Source organism: Macaca mulatta, chromosome 7 (genome assembly GCF_049350105.2).
Source record: "Macaca mulatta isolate MMU2019108-1 chromosome 7, T2T-MMU8v2.0, whole genome shotgun sequence".
NCBI classification, from domain to species: Eukaryota; Metazoa; Chordata; class Mammalia; order Primates; family Cercopithecidae; genus Macaca; species Macaca mulatta.
Window position 1 is genome coordinate 107,954,759 of NC_133412.1, and position 22,874 is coordinate 107,977,632.

The 22,874-nt window shown below is 40.1% G+C and overlaps 1 protein-coding gene and 1 non-coding gene across 6 annotated transcripts in view; both read right to left on the bottom strand.

Annotated features, from left to right (window-relative positions):
- The window catches only part of BAZ1A (bromodomain adjacent to zinc finger domain 1A), a 129,282-nt gene that overhangs the window by 83,591 nt on the left and 22,817 nt on the right, over positions 1 to 22,874 (bottom strand). The window lies entirely within an intron of this gene.
- On the bottom strand, positions 14,635 to 14,696 carry LOC114679816 (U7 small nuclear RNA). The gene has a single exon (XR_003731910.1). It is a non-coding gene; the product is annotated as a U7 small nuclear RNA (small nuclear RNA).

Consider the following 22,874-nt stretch of genomic DNA (forward strand, 5'->3'; position numbering starts at 1 on the left):
GTCGGCAGTCATATATCATGGAGGAGACAGTGTGCAGTGAGAGGTGGTAAAATCTATAAGACAGAAGAGATGGCAAGGGTACTAGAGGCAATTAGTTCTTTTATTCCTGTTCTTCCTCAGATTTAGCTGCACCTTGCCCATTCCAGGCTTAGCTGTTTAATCTTTCCTTCCATTTAACAAACGAATAATTCTACACTCAAACAAAAGAAAACATAATTGGTTCCACGGCACCCTAAAGCTTAAGAATCAACAAAATGTATACTATATGGGTCAACCCAAAGTCCTCAAAGCATCTGACCTTCTACCTTCTACTCATGTGCCCTCACTGAGATTTATGTAAGTTCAATTAAATTTAAACATCCTAGTCTTGGTCCTTTTCAAGCTGCTCTTTTTAAAAAATTGAGAAAAAAAAAAAAAGACTCACTAAAATCAGAAGTGAAAGTAAGAATATTATTGCTGATTTTACAGAAATAAAAACGGTTATAAGAGAACACTGGCTGGGTGGGATAGCTCACACCTAATCCCAGCACTTTGGCAGGCTGAGGAGGGGAGATGGCTTGAGCCCAGGAGTTCAAGACCAGCTTGGGTAACATGGAAAAACCCTGCCTCTACAAAAATACAAAAATTAGCCAGGCATAGCGGTGTGCACTTGCAGTCCCAGCCTACCCAGGAGGCTGAGGTTGGAGGATCATTGAGTCCAGGAGGTAGAGGCTGTCTCAGAAAATATATATATATGTATGTATGTATGTATATATGTATATATGTAGGTATGTATATTTCCTAACAAAGAAAAGCCCAAGAACAGATGGCTTCACTGGGGAATTCTATTCAACACTTACAGAAGCATTAACATACATTATCTCAAAATCTCCAAAAAACTAAAGAAGAGGGAATACTTCCTAATTCATTCTATAAGGCCAGCATTACCCTGATACCCAGGCAGACAAAGAGGTGGCAGAATATATGAAGAACTCTTACAACTCAAAAAAAAAAAAAAAAAAAAAAAAAACCCAACCCCAAACCACTCAATTCAAAGATGGGCAAAAGACTTGAATAGACATTTCTCCAAGAAGATACAAACAGCAATAAGCACATGAAAGACGCTCAGCATCATTTGTCATAAGGAAAATACAAAATCAAAACCACAATGAGATATCACTTCACACTAAGATGGTTACGTATTTTTTCTTTCTTTAAAACACAGAAATTAACAAGTATTAATGAGAATGTAAAGAAATTGGAACCCCAGTGCATTGCTGGTGGCAATATAAAATGGTACAACTGCTGTAGAGAACAGTTTGCAAATTCCTCAAAAAGTTAAACATATAATTACTATATAGCCCAGCAATTCCACTTCCAGGTATATATCCAAAAGAATTGAAAACAAGAACTCAGATACTCATACACCAATGCTCATAGCAGTATTATTCACAATAGCTAAAAGGTGGAATCAACCCAAGTGTCCATCAACAGATGAATGGATAAGCAAAATGTGGTATATACATATAATGGAACATTCAGAAATAAAAAGGAATAAAATTCTGATACATGCTACAATGTGGATGAACCTTGAAAACATGTTCATAGGCTGGGCAATAGAGTGAGACCCCCAACTCTAAAAAAAAAAAATTTAAAAATTAGCCAGGTGACCGGACGCAGTGGCTCATCATGCCTGTAATCCCAGCACTTTGGGAGGCCGAGGCGGGCCGATCACAAGGTCAGGAGATCAACACCAACCTGGCTAACACGGTAAAACCCCATCTCTAATAAAAAATACAAAAAATTAGCCGGACATGGTGGCGGGCGCCTGTAATCCCAGCTACTTGGGAGGCTGAGGCAGGAGAATGGCGTGAACCCAGGAGCCAGAGCTTGCAGTGAGCCAAGATTGCGCCACTGCACTCCAGCCTGTGTGACAGAGCGAGACTCTGTCTCAAAAAAAATAAATAAATAAAAGTAAAAATAAAAATTAGCCAGGTGTGGTGGTGCACACCAGTGGTCCCAGCTGCTAGGGAGGCTGTGGTGGGAAGATCGCTTGAGCCTGGGAAGTTGAGGATGCAGTGAGCTGTGATTATACCACTACACTTCAGCCTGGGCAACAGTGTGAGATGCTGTCTCAAAAAAAACCCCAAGCTTGGCCAGGCATGGTGGCTCAGGCCTGTAATCCCGGCACTCTGGGAGGCTGAGGCGGGCGGATCGTGAGGTCAGGAGTTTGAGACCAGCCTGACCAAACATAGTGAAACCCCGTCTCTACTAAAAATACAAAAATTAGCTGGACGTGGTGGTGCGCGCCTAAAATCCCAGCTACTTGGGAGGCTGAGACAGGAGAATCACTTGAACCTGGGAGGCGGAGGTTGCAGTGAGCAGACATTGCGCCACTGCACTCCAGCCTGGGTGACAGAGTGAGACTCCATCTCAAAAAACAAAACAATACAAAACTCCCAAGCAAACAAAAAAGAAAACAATCTGTTTAGTGAAATAAGCCCCAAAAGGACAAATATATGATTCCACTTATATGAAGTATCTGGAATAGGCAAATTCATAGAGAAAGAACATAGAATAAAGGTTACCAGAAGCTGGGGGAAGGATAGAATGGGGAGTTATTGCTTAATAGGTGCAGAGTTTCTGTTTGGGATGATGAAAAAGTTCTGGAAATAGTGGTGATATTTATACAATACTGTGTACATTAAGTACACTGTGAATGTACTTAATACCACTGAACTGCACACTTAAAATGACTAAAATAATAAAATTTTTATGTTTATTTTACTAAAATGAAAAAAAAAAAACAACTTTTTTTATTCTAAGAGAAAAGCTTGAGAAGAGGCTCAATTACCAATCCTACATTGGTAGCAAACGGAAATGATGTCTACAGAACTACAGGCTGACTTTCACCACTGACTGATAGAAATAAACCAGTGTTTCTCAAGAGGAACAACTACAGGAAATCATATCAAAACCTGTTAGGTAATTATGTAGCCTATTGATAAAAAGGTTCTGTACTTTTGTAACATGAGCTGTACAAAAATATGAAAGAAATCAAATGGATCTGCCTTTGAAGGGCTTAGATATCAGATCAGGGCTCATAATATTACTAAGGCTTCTGGGAAGTAATGAAGGAAGCTTTTCAGGGACCCTATGACAAGGTTTCTCAAGTTAGAAACAGAGATGATCTTTGCTGGCAGAGCCCCGATGAATGCTCCTTAAGTGGTAACAGTAGTGGTGGTCATGAGGCAAATACAGGGTAAATGAGTCCACTTGGAACCCAAGTACAGTTGATGTGAGGCCTGACAGTCATCAGTGGGAACAGCTGACCACAGTAGGTCCCACAGGGCTACAATAATTTGAGGACTAATATATTTAAAACCAACAGAAAGAAATGCAATTCCCTGACACTGGAATTACGGAGAAGGAAACCAGTGCAACACAGGGACATTGCCCAGAAGTAAATTATATAAATTGCAATAGTTATTGTCAATGCTACTATTAACTTTGTAGCACACCCAAACCACTGGTAGCATTCCTTGCCAATCTAATCAAGGCTAGCCCTTCCCATAGGTACTTAGGTAAACTTACGTTACCTCAAGATGTCAAGTCAACATCTAATAGATTTCCAGAGACTTAGTCTATGTCTTTCATAGCTACTTGTTACCATTTATTGATTCTAGAGAGTCCAAACAAGTTTATAGGAGTGTATGTAAAAAACAGAGAATCATGAATTAAGACCCAGCTAGAGGATCTTCAAGAGCATAGAAACTATTTGAATTAAAGTTATGCTCCATTATTTGAAAATACAGTGGAAGAATGATTAAGAGTCCTTATTATTAGCGTTCATGTGCGCCAGATTAAATATGTAATTTACATATATGTCTCTCCTCATATATCAGTCAACTCCATAAATTATACATTTTCTAGAAGATGAAATTTCGGCTCAGATTTTTTTTTTCTTTCTTTTTTCTTTTTCTTTTTTTTTTTGAGATGGAGTCTCGCTCTGTTGCCCAGGCTGGAGTGCGGTGGCACCATCTCAGCTCACTGCAACCTCCACCTCCTGAGTTCACGCCATTCTCCTGCCTCAGCCTCCCCAGTAGCTGGGATTACAGGCATGCACCACCATGCCCAGCTAATTGTTGTATTTTTAGTAAAGACAGGGTTTCACGGTGTTAGCCAGGATGGTCTCGATCTCCTGACCTTGTGATCCACCCGCCTTTGCTTCCCAAAGTGCTAGGATTACAGACGTGAGCCACTGCGTCCTGCCCAGGGTCAGCTTTAAATAATTTGATCTCAGTCACACAACCAGTAATGGTACAGCCAAAACTTTAACCGTGTGACTCTCAAGCCCATATACTTTCTAATTTTCCACTCTACTACTAGAGTTGAAGGGAATGGAAGGATTATGTTGACCCAAGGGTATTTCACAACTTTAAGCCCAGGCAATGTGAGGCTCCTTAAAGTGCTAACAACTTAAACATTTCAGAGTGAAAGCAAGACTGTGGAATGGGAGTAAGTACAGTATAAGGGCACAACATTAATTAGTCATAAATCTGTAATAAGCTGAACATGGGGCCGGGCGCGGTGGCTCAAGCCTGTAATCCCAGCACTTTGGGAGGCCGAGACGGGCGGATCACGAGGTCAGGAGATTGAGACCATCCTGGCTAACGTGGTGAAACCCCGTCTCTACTAAAAAATACAAAAAAAAAACTAGCCGGGCGTGGTGGCGGGTGCCTGTAGTCCCAGCTACTCGGGAGGCTGAGGCAGGAGAATGGCGGGAACCCGGGAGGCGGAGCTTGCAGTGAGCTGAGATCCGGCCACTGCACTCCAGCCTGGGCGACAGAGCGAGACTCCATCTCAAAAAAAAAAAAAAAAAAAAAAAAAAATAAGCTGAACATGGAAATAGCTTTTTTTTTTCTTTGAGATGGAGTTTCACTCTTGTTGCCATTCTGGGATGCAATGGCGCGATCTCAGCTGACTGCAACCTCTGCCTCTTGGGTTCAAGCAATTCTCCTGCCTCAGCTTCCCAAGTAGCTGGGATTACCAGCATGTGCCACCATACCCAGCTAATTTTGTATGTTTAGTAGAGATGGGGTTTCTCCATGTTGGTCAGGCTGGTCTCAAACTCCCGACCTCAGGTGATCTGCCCACCTCAGCCTCCCAAAGTGTTGGGATTACAGGCGTGAGCCACTGCGCCCAGCTGGAAATAGCTTTTTATGAGGATAGTCTGGAATGTATATACCTTCCTGTAAAAAGCTATTTTTAGTAGCAATTTAAATTTATATCTCAAAAATTCAATGAAACAAAAGCAAATTATAAAACTTTCTATAACTGAGACATATGCAGAATTTCTACAAGGTATTTGAGGTAGAAGGTAAATAGTTAACAGCAAAGGGAAAGGAGATCTAGAAGCCTGGGAAGACCTACTTGAAATAAGACACTGACCCTCTGTTTGGGTCTCCAAAAATGGAATACGCTGAATCTATAGCATACTTCACATCTGCTCCCCATTCTGCCTCATTAACCTTTATTTTCCAGTAATACAGGTGCAAGAATATTTATAAAAAATACTATGCTTGGACAATTAAGTCAATATTTTCTAACAGTGAACTGATTAATTTGAAGTTTAGAGTTAAAAAATGAAAACCTTAAATTAAGGTTATGTGATACCTCATTTTAAGTGGAAGAAACCACAGCATTCAAGCGAGTCAGCTACTCACACACACAGACTATGAATTATGTTGATTACTTGTCAATGAGAAAAAAGAAGTCAGGAAAAGATTGCTTTGTTTATAATTCCTCACTTTTTTAGAGAAATACATCAATGTAGCTCAAAGAATGTTTCTTTTTAAAAATTTATTATTTTTAGTAGACACAGGGTCTTGCTATGTTGCCCAGGCTGGCCTCAAACTCCTGGGTTCAAGCAATCCTTCCACCTCGGCCTCCCAAAGTGCTAGGATTACAGGCATGAGCAACCATGCCTGGCCTAAAAGAATGTTTCATTTTTAACTGTTCTGAGACCCTTTATGGACTACAGAACCAGACCTTATTATTTCTCCAACTGGCATGACCTATTGTAAGTCTAAATACCACAATAATCACTAGATTCTTACTGAAGACTAAATCCATTATTAAAGATATATTTAATACAAGTAAGTCTTTTTTTTTCTTTTTGAGACAGGGTCTTTGTTGCTCAGGCTGGAGTGCAGTGGTGTGATCTTGGTTCACTGCCATTTCTGCCTCCCAGTCTCAAGCAATCCTCTAACCTCAGCCTCCTAAGTAGCTGAGACTACAGGTGAATACCACCATCCCCAGCTAATTTTTTTTTTTTTTGTAGAGATGGGTTTTTGCCATGTTGCTCGGGCTTGTTTTGAACTCCTGGCCTCAAACAATCCTCCTGCCTCAGTCTCTCCAAGTGCTGGGATTACAGGCATGAGCCACTAAGCCCAGTCACAAAAATCTTTAGAAAGAAAATTCTACACACAAAATCCATGGATTAAACCCTACATATTTCTAATTAGTTTCCAAATATCTGGATATTATTAATATGCTGCTTAACCTCCTTAGTATTCAAAAGTATCTTATTAAAGCCTTATTAATTAGTGTGGCTACAGAATCAACCCAATTAATTAAAACTACCAAAAACTTTAAAATTCCAACTAGTATATTCGAATAAATAGGTATTCAATTGTTTGTGGACTCAGCTTTATGTCAGCCAGCACACTGGCACAAACATGTAAGACAGTCTTGCCTCCTTACAGCAAAGTTAACATTTTATGATCAGAGACAACAACACATTAAATATGAAAAGCCACCACAGATTTGACAAGTGATCTTTTGTTTCAACACAGTAACAGTATTTTCAAACTAACTGGCCTCAGTGTGAAAAAGGCATAGGAAAAGGCTTCTTGTCTTTCCTCTATTTTGAGCCATCCTGAACACTGAAAACGACTGTTATAACATCAGGATGATGAAGCAGAAAACAAGTAAAACCCTGAGTTCCTGACAACTTTGTGGACCTATCACACCAGCCCTACACTACACACTTCTGGACTCATTTTACACAAGAGAAAAACTCCTATTTTGTTTATGCCATTAAACACTTGAATTATATGCATCCAAGGCAAATCCCACTGATAAGTAAAGGCAATCTACTATTAGGTGTGCTAGATATTTATTAAACACTGATCACTTTATAAACATTTGTGTATGTTAAATTCACTTCATGAATCACAGAACCTGAATAAGGTTTTTAAATTTGAAAGTTACTGGCAATACAGATTTCAAGTCATATTTGTTTCAGAAAATTGAAAATCTGAAGAGAAACAGCAATGTGAGGGAGCCCTGCAGTGACAAAAATGTTCTGTATTATAACTATATCAATGTCAATATTCTGGTTGTGGTACTGTATTATAATTTTGCAAGATAACATCATGGGGGAAACTATTTTTTTCTTTTTTTTTTGAGACAGAGTCTCCCTGCTACCCAGGCTGGAGTTCAGTGGCAAGATCTTGGCTCACTGCAATCTCCTCCACCTCCCAGGTTTAAGTGATTCTCCTGCCTCAGACTCCCAAGTAGCTGGAATTACAGGCACCCACCACCATGCCTGGCTAATTTTTGTATTTTTAGTAAAGACAGGGTTTCACCATGTTAACCAAGCTGGTCTTGAACTCCTGATCTCAGATGATCCACCCACCTCGGCCTCCCAAAGTGCTGGGATTACAGGCATGAGCCACCATTCCCCGCCGGGAAGCAATTATTTTACAACTACATGTGAGCCTACAGTAGTCGCAAAAAAAAGTTTAATTTTAAAATATTAATGATAAACATTAACAAAATATTAACTCAAATTAAAAATATTCATTCCATAAGAGAAATAAATACATGATGAAAGTAATAAATACTACATAAAGCTAGAGTAATGATGACACTGTAGTATTGGTGAAAGGATTGCCAAATAGATCAAAGGAAGAGAATCAAGTCCAGAAATAGTCTATAATTCCATTTATATTTTATTTTGGAAAAGGCAAAATTTTGAGGACAGAAAACAGATCAGTGGTTTGTCAAAGGCTAGAAGGTGAAGCAAGGGTTGACTACAAAGGGGGCACAAATGAATTTTGTGGAGGTTCATAGAAAAGCTCTATGTCCTGACTGTGGTGAATTATACGACTGTGTCAAATTTCAGAACTTGGCTGGGCGCGGTGGCGCACGGCCTCTAATCCCAGCACTTTGGGAGGCTGAGGCAGGTGGATCGCTTGAGGATCAGGAGTTCGAGATCAGCAACATGGTGAAACTCTATGTCTACAAAAAATACAGAATTTAGCCAGTGTGGTAGTGTGCGCCTGTAGTCCCAGTTACTTAGGAGGCTGAGGCGAGAGGATGACTTTAGCCCAGAAGGTTGAAGTAAGCTGAGATCACACCACCACACTCCAGCCTGGACGACTGAGCCAGAACCTATCTTTAAAAAAAAAAAAAAAAAAAAGGCCGGGTGCGGTGGCTCACGCCTGTAATCCCAGCACTTTGGGAGGCCGAGGCAGGCAGATCACGAGGTCAGGAGATCAAGACTATCCTTGCTAACACGGTGAAACCCCGTTTCTACTAAAAATACGAAAAATTAGCCGGGCGTGGTGGTAGGTGCCTGTAGTCCCAGCTATTCGGGAGGCTGAGGCAGGAGGATGGCGTGAACCTGGGAGGCAGAGCTTGTAGTGAACCGAGATTGCACCACTGCACTCCAGCCTGAGTGACACAGCGAGACTCCATCTCAAAAAAAAAAAAAGTAAAAATGAACATTTCCTAGTTTTAAAATTAATTTTTTAAAAAAGAAAAGAACAATTAAAAAATTTTTTAAAAGTCAGAACTCTATTGAAAAGGGTGAATTTTAGCTTAGGCAAATTCTATAAATCTGATTTTTAAAATAAGACTGAAAGTAATACATTTAGCAGAGTTTTATTAGTTTAAACTACTTAGAATAAAAGCTTATCTGAATACAAGTTATTATTTGATTTAAATTATTCTTTAACTTAAAAGAAAAACAATTACTGCTTTTCTAAAAACATAGCTAACTGAGGTAGGTCTACTTGTTAGATCTCATTGAAGTATAGATTGGTCCTGCCTATTCTTATCAGAAGAAAAGCCAGAGAGTTGTGTGTAATGCAGAAAATATGCAAAGTGAGTCCTAAAGCTTGTCTCCATCTCAACCATAAGCATATAAAAATCAATCTTAAAAATCCCTATTTTTTCAGAAAGAAGCATTATACTGGTGTGTTCTCTCTTAAAACCTGAGTTAGTCAAATCAAAGTCAGGTGATTTATATATATCAAAATAAAGTACATAAAAACAACTGAAAGAATTTACAATGAAATTATTATATATACAACTACTTAAGATAATAAAATTAGGCTGGGTGAGGTGGCTCCCACCTGTTATCCCAGCACTTTGGGAGGCCAGGGTGGGTGGATCACCTGAGGTCAGAAATTCATGACTAGCCTGACCAACACAGTGAAACCTCGTTTCTACTAAAAATACAAAAATTAGTCGGGCATGGTGGTGGGCCCTTGTAATCCCAGCTACTCGGGAGGCTGAGGCTGGAGAATTGCTTGAACCTGGGAGGCAGAGGTTGTGGTGAGCCAAGATCACACCACTGCACTCCAGCCTGGACGACAAAGTGAGACTCTGTGTCCAAAAAAAAAAAAAACACAAAACAAAAAATTATTACTCCCTTCTCAAATTCTTCTAGCTGGTATTTTCTAGCTAGACCACCTACTTGTAGATTCCTTTTGGGAAGCTCAAACATAATAACCTTTTTTCTTTGTTTAACCATCCTTAGGGTACATTTATAACAACAAAATCAGTATTTTTTTTTTTTTTTGAGATGGAGTTTCGCTCTTGTTGCCCAGACTGGAGTGCAATGGCACAATCTTGGTTCACTGCAACCTCTGCCTCCCGAGTTCAAGCGATTCTCCTGCCTCAGCCTCCCAAGTAAGTGGGATTATAGGCACCCACCATCATGCCCTGCTAATTTTGTGTTTTGGGTAGAGATGGGGTTTCACCAAGATAGTCAGGCTGGTCTCAAACTCCTCAAAATCAATATTGTTAACTGACTCACTGACTGGAAGGAGATGAAGAAAATTGCAAGCATATCTTTGAAGAGAAAACTAAAATGTAAATATCAGCCCATTCTAGTTGCCAATCATAGCAAATTATTAATGCAGGGCTAAATTATTTGGCACTACAGTGCCCTTTATTCATTCTATTTGAATAGTGGTGACATAATCACTAGCCAAATAAGACTTACCTATGTTTTTTTTTTTTGGAGACAGAGTCTCGTTCTGTTGCCCAGGCTGGAGTGCAATGGTACAATCTCGGCTCACTGCAACCTCTGCCTCCTGGGTTCAAGCGATTCTCCCACCTCAGCCTCTCAAGTAGCTGGGATTACAGGCATGTGCCAACATGCCCAGCTAATTTTTTCTATTTTTAGAGACAAGGTTTCACCATGTTGGCCAAGCTGGTCTCAAACTCCTGACCTCAACACACCTGCCTTGCAAAGTGCTGGGATTACAGGTGGTGAGCCACCAAGCCCAGGCTTATTTACGTTTCCTTAATGCATTTACCTTATTCAGTCCTATATTAGTTATTCACATGTATTTCACTTATCCTTGCCTTGTAAACTCTATCCCTACTACAAATATAAACATCAATATAATGTCTGAGAACAATTAAGTACTAATCATTTACTCATATTTAATTATCCTGTTGCATCTAGCACCACGGTTTTCAAAGAAGATACTTAAATGGCTGAAATAAAAAAAAAAAAAATGATTCAAGACTCCATCCTATCAAGTTTTATTTTTTTAAAAATTTTATGTTTTTTTAACTTTTTAATCATTTGTCTGGCATGCAAAGTTTTATTTTGTTTATATACCAATAAATTAGCCTTTTGTGTTTATGTCCCTTGCACTAGAATCTAAGTCATAAGTCCTTGTCTTATTCATAACCCTTTTCCCAATGCCTACCACAGCAGTCAGCACACAATACTTACCGAATGGATTATATAAAATTTGCCTGTGTGTACTTTAAAGTACTAACTCAGAATACTCCCTACTACCTTCAAAGAAAAAAAAAGGCACAAACAATTGCATTTTTCATCCCTGGAAATTCAAGTCAAAAGATAGAATGACAACAAATAAATGAAATATCTGTTTCCCCCATGTTTGCTGTCACCTTTTGTTGCCACTAGATAGCATTCTTTTAACCTGAATCATTCTTTTTTTTTTTTTTTTGAGACGGAGTCTGGCTCTGTCACCCAGGCTGGAGTGCAGTGGCGCGATCTCGGCTCACTGCAAGCTCCGCCTCCCGGGTTTACGCCATTCTCCTGCCTCAGCCTCCCGAGTAGCTGGGACTACAGGCGCCCGCCACCTCGCCCGGCTAGTTTTTTGTATTTTTTAGTAGAGACGGGGTTTCACCGTGTTAGCCAGGATGGTCTCGATCTCCTGACCTCGTGATCCGCCCGTCTCGGCCTCCCAAAGTGCTGGGATTACAGGCTTGAGCCACCGCGCCCGGCCTAACCTGAATCATTCTTAAGAGTGAATGACCAAAAGCTTAATCTGACCACACTTTTGACAAAAATTATAAAATAGGTAAATAAAGTGAAAACTAAATCGTGGGTGTTCGATAAATGCATTTAACTATAATATCTTTTAATCCTGCTTAATTGCTATCCTTTAGTATGCTGTCATACGCACTTATTCCTCCCAAACAAGCACATAACAAGGCTCTGGTTCTGATACTGCCTGTACTTAAAAACGTCATCAACTCATGACCTTGGGCAAATTTTAATTAACCTCTGTGTATGGGCTCTTCAAACTGTAAAATGACCAAATGAGCAACTATCACATGGCTATCCTGGGAATTAAATAATAGTACATGCATGCTCTCCCAAGGCACTAGGGCCCATTCACATTTGAGGGATACCCACTCACTGAATTTATGGGGGGAAAAAAAAGGATATATGTCAAAAACCTAGAATAGTTCCTGCACATGGTCAACTCTCAAAAGTTTACTAGTATTGTCTTCATCTCCCTAAAATGACATATAGCAAGCTTTCAAGAACAGTGACTATAATGTAAGAAAACTAGGGACTGGCTAAAAAAAAGATGAGTCATTACAGCTGGCAGATTCTTCACTTGTCTGACAAATAAAAGGAGGATCTAACATTTACTGAGTTCTTTAGGTGTTAAGCACTGTGGCAGACTGTTGCAATTACTGAACTGAATCACACCTTTCTGATTCCTTCCCACATTAACTCTGGATTTACTCATGTGACTTCCTTTGGCCAATGTAACAAAAATACAGCATGCTGAGGCTTGTACTTTCTTGCACTTTGGGGCTTGCTCTCTCTTACTGCTGGGATCTTTCTACCATCTTGTGAACAAGTTAGGTCTAGTCCCCTGAGGAATAATAGGTCACATGGAAATGGACTTTAGGCACCTCAGTCTGAGGCCCCAGACATGTAAGGCTATCCTAGATTCTAGGACCTAGACAATCTAGTCCTATCTAGGTCAGCCCAGACTCTAAGAACATTCCAGCCAACCACAGAATTGTAAGAGTAATGTTTACTGATTTAGGCCACTAACTTTTAGGGGTGGTTTGTTATACAGCAAAGGTAACTACTACAACCACCATATAAATATAGCTATTTTTTTCCAGTTTTAAACAGATCAGGAAAGAGGATTCCTAAAATTAGCAAGTCAGTTTGGCCCCAAAGACTCTTTCTGCTATATCAAGCCATCTTTGCATGCCACACTCTGAGGTTTTAGGCTCTGGTGGTTTTATCCTACAACCCTTATTTAACCCTTTCCTTTGTACCAGGAGACAGTATACTATGGTCCAACTCATCACCTTTGTCACAACTACCCAACTCTGCTATTATAATGCAAAGTAGTCATATATAATAGATAAATGAATGAGTATGGCTGTATTCCAAAAATATTTTATTAATGAACACTAAAATTTGTTTCATATTATTTTACATATCACAAAATAGTCTCCTGATTTTTATTTTGAACCATTTAAAATGTTTTAACCATAGGAATTTTAGGATTATGTTTCTATTTTTATGAAAAATAATGTTGGATTTTTTTTTTTTTTTTTTTTTGGAGACAGGGTCACGCTCTGTTGCCCAGGCTAGAGTGTAGTAGCTCTCTGTAACCTTGAACTTCTGGGCTCAGGTTATCCTCCCGAGTAGCTGGGACTGTAGGCACATGCCACCACACCTGCCTAATTAACTCATGGCCAAATCCAACTCATCACCTTTGCAAGCTAAGAATGGTTTAAACACTTATTATCTGAAAAAGAAATCAAGAGAACAATAGCTACAAAAATATAAAATACGGCCGGGCGCGGTGGCTCAAGCCTGTAATCCCAGCACTTTGGGAGGCCGAGGCGGGCGGATCACAAGGTCAGGAGATCGAGACCACAGTGAAACCCCGTCTCTACTAAAAATACAAAAAATTAGCCGGGCGCGGTGGCGGGCGCCTCTAGTCCCAGCTACTCAGGAGGCTGAGGCAGGAGAATGGCGGGAACCCGGGAGGCGGAGCTTGCAGTGAGCCGAGATCACACCACTGCACTCCAGCCTGGGCAACAGCGTGAGACTCCGTCTCAAAAAAAAAAAAAAAAAAAAAAAAAATATATATATATATATATATATATAAAAAATACTTAGGAATAAATTTAACCAAAGAGGTGAAAGACTTGTATACTGAAAACTATTAAAACATTGATGAAAGAAATTGAAGACACAAATAAATAACTCGAAGAGTTAATATTGTTAAAATGTCCATCCTACCCAAAACAACTTACAGATTCAATGCAATCCCTATCAAAATTCCAACACTGGCTGGGCGCAGTGGCTCAAGCCTGTAATCCCAGCATTTTGGGAGGCTGAGACAGGAGGATCACGTGAGCCCAGGGGTTTGAGACCAACCTGGGCAACACAAGGAGACTCTGTTTCTACAAAAAAAAATTTTTAATTAGGCAGGTGTGGTGGCATGTGCCTACAGTCCCAGCTACTCGGGAGGATAACCTGAGCCCAGAAGTTCAAGGTTACAGAGAGCTACTACACTCTAGCCTGGGCAACAGAGCGTGACCCTGTCTCCAAAAAAAAAAAAAAAAATCCAACATTATTTTTCATAAAAATAGAAACATAATCCTAAAATTCCTACAGTTAAAACATTTTAAATGGTTCAAAATAAAAATCAGGAGACTATTTTGTGATATGTAAAATAATATGAAACAAATTTTAGTGTTCATTAATAAAACATTTTTGGAATACAGCCATACTCATTCATTTATCTATTATATATGACTACTTTTGCATTATAATAGCAGAGTTGGGTAGTTGTGACAAAGACCATATGGACCACAAAGCCTATGATATTTACTATTTGAACCTTTGTGTTTTTAAAATGTGCCAGCTCCTGCTTGGAATTATTCACAGCATATGTTTTTAATTTTAAAAGGTTTTGCTCAGCCTTTAGTGATGAGTAGTTTTGTATTTTTTCATACTTTTACTACTCTCTTCATTTTATTTAAAATTATTTTACACATTATTTATCTTAATTATCCTTTAACTTTTTTTTTTTTGGAAGGGAAGGGGGCTTTCCAGCAAAAACTGGAAAGCCTGCTAGACAAATTCTAAAAGAGCTGTAACACTTCCCTCCTTTAACTTTTATCTTTGGATGACCTCTGAATTTGTCTAAGACAGACAACCCCAATTTTAAAACTAATTCAGACGCACAGGTCAAATGAATTCCACTTGCATGCAATAAATACTACAAGCCTCCCAGGCAGCATGGAAAACAAATGATAATTTTACCTTGTCCTCAAAATTATTTCAAGTTTATCTATGAGAAAAGTTTTTCGTTAAAAACTGTGATCTTGGCTGAGTACGGTGGCTCACGCCTATAATCCCAGCACTTTGGAAAGGCCGAGGCGGATGGATCACGATGTCAAGAGATCGAGACCATCCTGGCTAACATGGTGAAACCCCGTCTCTACTAAAAATAAAAAAATTAGCTGGGCGTGGTGGCACGTGCCTGTAGTCCCAGCTACTTGGGAGGCTGAGGCAGGAGAATTCCTTGAACCCAGGAGACGGGGGTTGCAGTGAACCGAGATTGTGCCACTGTACTCCAGCCTGGCAATAGAGCAAGACTCCTCTCAAAAAAAACTGTGATCTTATATGGGCCAACTGGAATGGATTATGATGGAGGCAGAAAAAGATGTGGAAGATATTATTTTATCCAGAAGAGCCTCTAATTCCTCAGATCTGAAACTGTAATAACCATGTAGATATGAAATCCCCAATGAGGATTTAAGGTCAGAATTAGCTATTCAGTCTCACCTCTTTGGTGTGATGAGCCTATTATAATATTTGCCTGCCACTGATAACTAAGAACTTCAGAACCACTACTATTCTACTTCACCACCCTGCTGCTAATCAATTCAGAAAGACACAAAATGAAGCCAACACTGAATATCCTGTCACATTAGAAAGGAGGTGAACCTCAATTTACTTGCCATTCCCCATTTTTATCATCTTTCTTACGATAAATAAGATCCCCACAGTAATGACCGTAAGTCCTGGTGGAGACTCAGCTGACTGCATGTGGCATCAGTGTAAAGAATAAAGAAATTGCCATAAAAACTAACCACTCTCACCCCAGCATTCACCAATGACTTTCTTATGAGGCATTACACAGATGCTCCTAATAGCCACTACAATTTGGAAGCCCTTAGAACACTGAAGAAATTTGTATGGTAAGTCTAAACTTCATTGAAATTTTTTTTTTTTTTTGAGACGGAGTCTCACTCTGTCGCCCAGGCTGGAGTGCAGTGGCGCAATCTTGGCTCACTGCAAGTTCCGCCTCCAGGGTTCACACCATTCTCCTGCCTCAGCCTCCTGAGTAGCTGGGAGTACAGGCGCCCGCCACCAGGCCCGACTAATTTTTTGTATTTTTAGTAGAGACGGGGTTTCACCGTGGTCTCGATCTCCCGACCTTGTGATCTGCCCGCCTCAGCCTCCCAAAGTGCTGGGATTACAGGCGTGAGCCACCGTGCCCGGCTTCATTGAAATATTTTGTGAAGCATAAAGCAGTTATGTCCATGCAAAAACACAACATAGCTTTATATGCTATTTGAATTAAATGTTTAGAAAGAGATTCATTTTCTATTTTCATTTGTTTTTGTGACTATGTATGAATTTTTAGCGTATTAAAAAAAGGTTTCCCAGAAATGACTTCCCAATTTATACTATTATGCATAAGGGTTCTAAATGTTAACTGTAATTTGCAATGACAATCCAGGAGCCAATAGTTATCCCTACCTATGTAACAAATCTGCACATCCTTCATATGTACCTCGGAACTTAAAAAAATAAATATATTTAAAAATAAAATAATTTTTAAAAAAGAACAGTTATGCCAAATAACCCTTCTTTAAGAAATTAAAAATTGTATCATTGGCTGGGCATGGTGGCTCACACCTGTAATCCCAGCACTTTGGGAGGCAGAGGTGGGTGGATCACCTAAGGTCAGGAGTTCAAGACCAGCCTGGCCAACATGGTGAAATCCCGTCTCTACTAAAAATACAAAAATTGGCTGGATGCAGTGGCGCATGCCTGTAATCCCAGCTATTCGGGAGGCTGAGGCATGAGAATGCCTTGAACCCAGGAGTTAGAGGTTTGCAGTGAGCTGAGATCTAGACTGGGTGACAGAGCGAGACTCAGTCTCAAAAAAAAAACCCCAAAAACATTATATTAACATATTAGGGTCATCAGAGTTTACTGAAAACAATGCTGAGATGTTGCTTAGGACTTTTTTTGTCCTGGAACTAGCAATTTTGATCTTACAAATTCAGTAGTATATACAGAAGGAGCAGGATTGAGAAAAAAAAAAAAAAGGCAGTGTAAGCTGACCAAATGAAAGCTTTCTTTCTGAAAAAGAACTACAATAAATTTAATGTGTTGCTAAAAATCTATACTATCTTTGAGCCTAAATAATCCTTTCTGCTAACCTGTATTTTTTTCTTTTTTTTTTTTTTTTGAGACGGAGTCTTGCTCTGCCGCCCAGGCTGGAGTGCGGTGGCCGGATCTCAGCTCACTGCAAGCTCCGCCTCCCGGGTTCCCGCCATTCTCCTGCCTCAGCCTCCCGAGTAGCTGGGACTACAGGCGCCTGCCACCTCGCCCGGCTAGTTTTTTGTAATTTTTAGTAGAGACGGGGTTTCACCGTGTTAGCCAGGATGGTCTCGATCTCCTGACCTCGTGATCCGCCCGTCTCGGCCTCCCAAAGTGCTGGGATTACAGGCTTGAGCCACCGCGCCCGGCCACCTGTATTTTTTTCTTCATATTTCTACTCAACCCTTTCTCAAAAACTTCTACTTGATTAATCCCACATGTACCCAATCACTGGCATCCAAGCATGCATATTTAAATCAAAATAACTATATTTGTTTTTCGCTTGAATCTTTTATGTTCATCTTACTGCATCAATATATTTAGCAGCTCTCTTTTGTCCTGAACATTAACGCATTTTATGATTCACTGACAGCATTTAGGCTAGCAATACAAAAGAACCCAAAGATAAAGTCAATTTTCTCATTTTTAATTCTAATATACCCTGAGTACTTAACACTCTGTATCACAGGTTTTTGTGCAAATTTTCTCTCTCTTTTTTGAGATAGCGTCTGGCTCTGTCACCCAGGCTGGAGTGCAGTGGCACAATCTTGGCTCACTGCAACCTCTGCTTCCTGGGCTCTAGCAATCTTCCCACCTCAGTCTCCCAAGTACCTGGCACTACAGGCACGCACTACCAAGCCCAGCTAATTTTTGTATTATTTTTACAGAGACGGGGTTTTGCCATGTTGCTCAGACTGGTCTTGAACTCCTGAGCTCAAGCCATCCACCCACCTTGGCCTCCCAAAGTGCTAGGATTACAGGCATGAGCCATTGCACCCAGCTAATTTTCTTTTACTTCATCTAAATTGCTTAAAGCAATCTACCAATGCAACACAGAAAGTCCACAGGGAATATACCTTAATGGTTGAATAGTTAAGAGCTCTAATTGGTTTATTACCACCTGATGTCTAAACTGATATCAGCTTATAATATTAAAAATAATTAAGGCCAGGTGCAGTGGCTCATGCCTGTAATCCCAGCACTTTGGGAGGTCAAGGCAGGAGGACCACCTGAGGTCAGGAATTCGAGACCAGCCTGACCAACATGGTGAAACCTCATCTGTACTAATACAAATATTAGCCGGGCATGGTGGTGGACACCTGTAATCCCAGCTACTCAGGAGGCTGAGGCAGGAGAATCACTTCAACCCAGGAGGCGGAGTTGCAGTGAGCCGAAATCGTGCCACTCCAGCCTGGGCAACAGAGCAGGACTCTACACTAAATTTCTGATAGTGGTTATCTCTGAAGGGAGTATTTGGAAAATGAACTCCAGGCTTTCATCTTTTGCATTTTTCTCTGATATATGAATCTTTTACTTTAATAGAAAAAAACCAGATTTTTAAAAATTTATAAACTTTACTTCTGATAAGTGGAGCAAATCACATTTGAAAGTTCTGGGTCACTCATTATGATTATGAGGACTGAAATGAAAGCATCTAGCCCACTGCCTAGCATACAGGAAAAGTTTAATAAATGTTAGTGTACTTCCAGTTCTGCAATGTCTTCTAATGCAACCAAGTTTTATACTGACCCACCAGTATAGTTTTTTAACTGTTGCTTATTCCAGCTTCTCCTTTGCTATTAGGTCCCACTTCTTGCTGCTGTCAGGACACCCACCTTTAGAAGTACCTTCTACCACATATTGCTTCATATCTGCCACAAAGTCTTTCAGCTTCCAGAACATCTTAACTGTGCCTCCTTTATAGCAACTTATTCTCTTTCAGTTATTCATAAACTTTCATTAGCTCCTTCAAACTTTGAGTGTCTACACAGAAAGACTTGTATTCATTTTTGTATCCCCCATCAGAGCCCTACTGTGGCAGTCACTCAAATATCTGTATGCACAAATAGACAAAAGCTATCCCTGTGACTAAAAAAAAAGTTCACGCCGGGCATAGTGGCTCACGCCTATAATCCCGACTTTGGGAGGTCGAGGCAGACAGATTGCTTTAGCTCAGTAGTTTGAGACCAGCCTGGGTGACATGGTGATACCCCACCTCTATAAAAGATACAAAAATTATCTAGGTGTGGTGGAATGGGCCTGTAGTTCCAGCTACTTGGGAGGCTGAGGTGGGAGAATTGCCTGAGCCCGGGAAATGGAAATTGCAGTGACCTGAGATCCCACCACTGCACTCCAGCCTGGGCAACAGGGCAAGACTCTCTCTCAAAAACAAACGAACAAAAAGTTCAAAGAGGATCCCAAAATAACTTGGGACAGTTTAACACTAATGTTTTAATTTTGGCTCTTGAATAGCTTTTATAGTCTAGTCAGAGGTAAAGCACATGGATGAACCCTGTGGCAGTTACTTTCCTACCCAGTTTTAGATTTTCACCTTACTTTATGTCTGAAGTTGTATTCCAAAGAATTGGAACTATTAAGTAGTCTGTACACTAGCTAAATAGAAGATTATGTACTACAATATTACAGAGGTTCCTTAAGGGTAGTGCTGACTCTCCAAGTAGGCAAAATTTTAGAATCTCTGCCACTTCTCTGTATCAAGTATCTTTTCTCTTGCACACACTCAACTTTCTCCCAAATGGAATTAGTATAGCCATTCTGTGGTTGCAAAATGTAGACTTTCACAGACCCTGAAGACACCTGTTTTGACAGAGATGTAGATTCCTTCCAGACCCAAAGAACAGTAGGTAGAACTGGTGAAGTAGAAGAGGTTAAAGGTGGAAATTATGCAGAAAAACAGCTACCTATCCAGAAATTAACTGTTTTCAGTATCTATTTCAAAGACTACATCAACATGCCAATTCTTATTTAAAAAGAGATGCTTGTAAAAAGGTTTGAAAATGGCTAGGTACAGTGGCTCACGCCTGTAAATCCCAGCACCTTGAGAGGCTGAGGCTGGTAGAACACTTGAGGCCAGGAGTTCAAGACCAGCCTGGCCAACATGGCAAAACCCCATCTCTACTAAAAATATAAAAATTAGCCAGGCATGGTGGCAGGCACCTGTAGTCCCAGCTACTCGGGAAGCTGAGGCACAATAATCGCTTAAACCCGGGAGGTGGAGGTTGTGGTTGCGGTGAGGTGTGATTATACCACCACAGTCTACCCTGGGCAACAGAGTGGGACCCTAACTCAAAAAAAAAAAAAAAAAAAGTTTGAAAATGGGTTACCCAAAGCCCACTTTAATTTTAAAAATTACCAAATTTATGATTATATTTTGACTCAATTTTTCAGATTCTCTCAAACTCTAATTCTATCTTTGGACTGAATGATGACTACACAATAAGTCCAAAATGTTTCTTGGTTGTATGATTTCCACATCTTTTTTCCTGATTTAATTCTCTAGTTCCAGGGGAGGGGACAGAAGATGGGTGAATCACCCAAGTATTTGAGTTTCAGCTCACCATCCTTCCAACGTTTCATTAAACAATGATTGTGTTTGCTCAAAAAAAAAAAAAAAAAAAAAAAAAAGACAGAACCAGGCACAGTGGCCCGTGCCTATACTCCAAGCTACTCAGGAGGCTAAGGTGGGAGGGAGGATCCCTTGAGCCCAAGAGGCCATCTGGGCAACATAGTGAAGTAAAAATAAATAAATAAATTTAAAAAATAAAAATAAAGAAATAATACTTAGATGCCTTACAATCTGTTTGCATGGCATTCTTAGAAGAGCACATAGGCTGGGCGCGGTGGCTCACGCCTGTAATCCCAGCACTTTGGGAGGCTGGGGCGGGCAGATCACAAGGTAAGGAGATCGAGACCATCCTGGCTAACATGGTGAAACTCTGTCTCTACTAAAAATACAAAAAATTAGTCGGGCGTGGTGGCGGGTGCCTGTAGTCCCAGCTATTTGGGAGGCTGAGGCAAGAGAATGGCGTGAACCCAGGAGGCGGAGATTGCAGTGAGCCAAGATTGTGCCACTGCACTCCAGTCTGGGTGACAGAGCAAAACCCCATCTCAAAGACAAAAGACAAAGGGAGATAGTTAAAAGTAAATGAAACAATAAGAAAAGAATACTGAAGCAAGCAGATCTGAGTACCTATACCAACTAATTTAACAAAAGAATGGTCTCTATCTCATTTCTCTGTAATTCTGCATGCCTTTTACTGGAAATCTAGGAGATAAGTGATGTTAAATAACTTGCCAAAAAGTTATACAGGTAGTAAGTATGTGGTGAAGGCACAATTCAAACCAAAGGAAATCTAGTCATTTTAGGCAAGTTTATATCTTAAAGTTATTTTAACTGAAATTTAAGTGAAAAGGATAGAGAGAGATAAGGATATATGATGAGGAACTCAGGATCTAAAGTTAAAATTGTGGCTGGGCGTGGTGGCTCACAACTGTAATCCCAGAACTTTGGGAGGCCAAGGCGGGTGGATCACTTGAGGTCGGGAGTTTGAGACCAGCCTGGCCAACATGGCAAATCCCTGTCTCTCTAAAAAATACAAAAATTAGCTGGTCGTGGTGGTAGGCACCTGTAATCCCAGCTACTCAAGAGGCTGAGGCATGAAATTCGTTTGAACCCGGGAGGCAGAGGTTGCAGTGAGCCGAGGTCGCGCCACTGCACTCCAGCCTGGGTGACAGAGCGAGACTCCATCTCGAAATTAAAATAAAATAAATAAAAAATAAAATAAAATAAGATAAAATGTTAAAATTACAAGTCATCTCTGAAGTTTAATTATAAAATTTAATTTTCAATAGAAAATTAGTCAAAAGAAAAAAAAACTACCATATAAGCCTCAAGTCAACAGCAATATTATTCCCCCAATAAAATGCTACCATATTCTACAGCAATTCAAAATGTGTACAATACACACATACATATATATACATTTTCATTTTAATCTCGCAATAACTCAAAAGGATATCATTTGTCCAACAAAGTCTAACTCCAAAGTCTGCCCTTCACTATCACTACCTGCCTCCCATAAAACTTTTCTCAAACTATAAACAAAAAGCAGAGATAAAGGTATCCTATTAAAACCAAGTGTGGCTAGGCACAGTGGCTCATGCCTATAATCCCAGCACTTTGGGAGGCTGAGGTTGGCGGATCACCTTAGGTCAGGAGTTCGAGACTAGCCCTGCCAAGATGGCAAAACCCCATCTCTACTAATAATACTAAATTAGCCGGGCTTGGTGGTGTGGGCCTGTAATTGCAGCTACTCAAGAGGCTGCGGCACAAGTATCGCTCAAACCCAGTAGGTGGAGGTTGCAGTGAGCTGAGATTGCGCCACTGCACTCCAGCCTGGGCGACAAAGTGAAACTATGTCTCAAATAATAATAATAATAATACCAAGTGTTAAGTTTAGCCTAATGCTGCTTCCCTATATATTTTAAGTTCAGCCTAAAAGTTTCTCTGTATATGGTTAACTATAATCTAACTGGGTGTTTAAACAGACTATAACCTATAACCGACTCTTGTAACAAGTAGCTAAGTCACAGCAGCCATACTTCAACCACTCACAGGGAGCAAACTGTTCAAACCGTGTTCAAATAAGGCAAACAACAAGCTGCAACCAATCTGGCTATTTCTGTACCTCACTTCCATTTTCTGTATGTCTCTTTCCTTTTTCTGTTCATAAATCCTCTTCAACCACACAGCAGCACCAGAGTCACTCTGAACCTATTTCCGGTTCAGGGGGCTGCCTGATTTGCAAATCGTTTTTTGGTCAATTAAGCTCTGTTAAATTTAATTTGTCTTAAGTTTTTA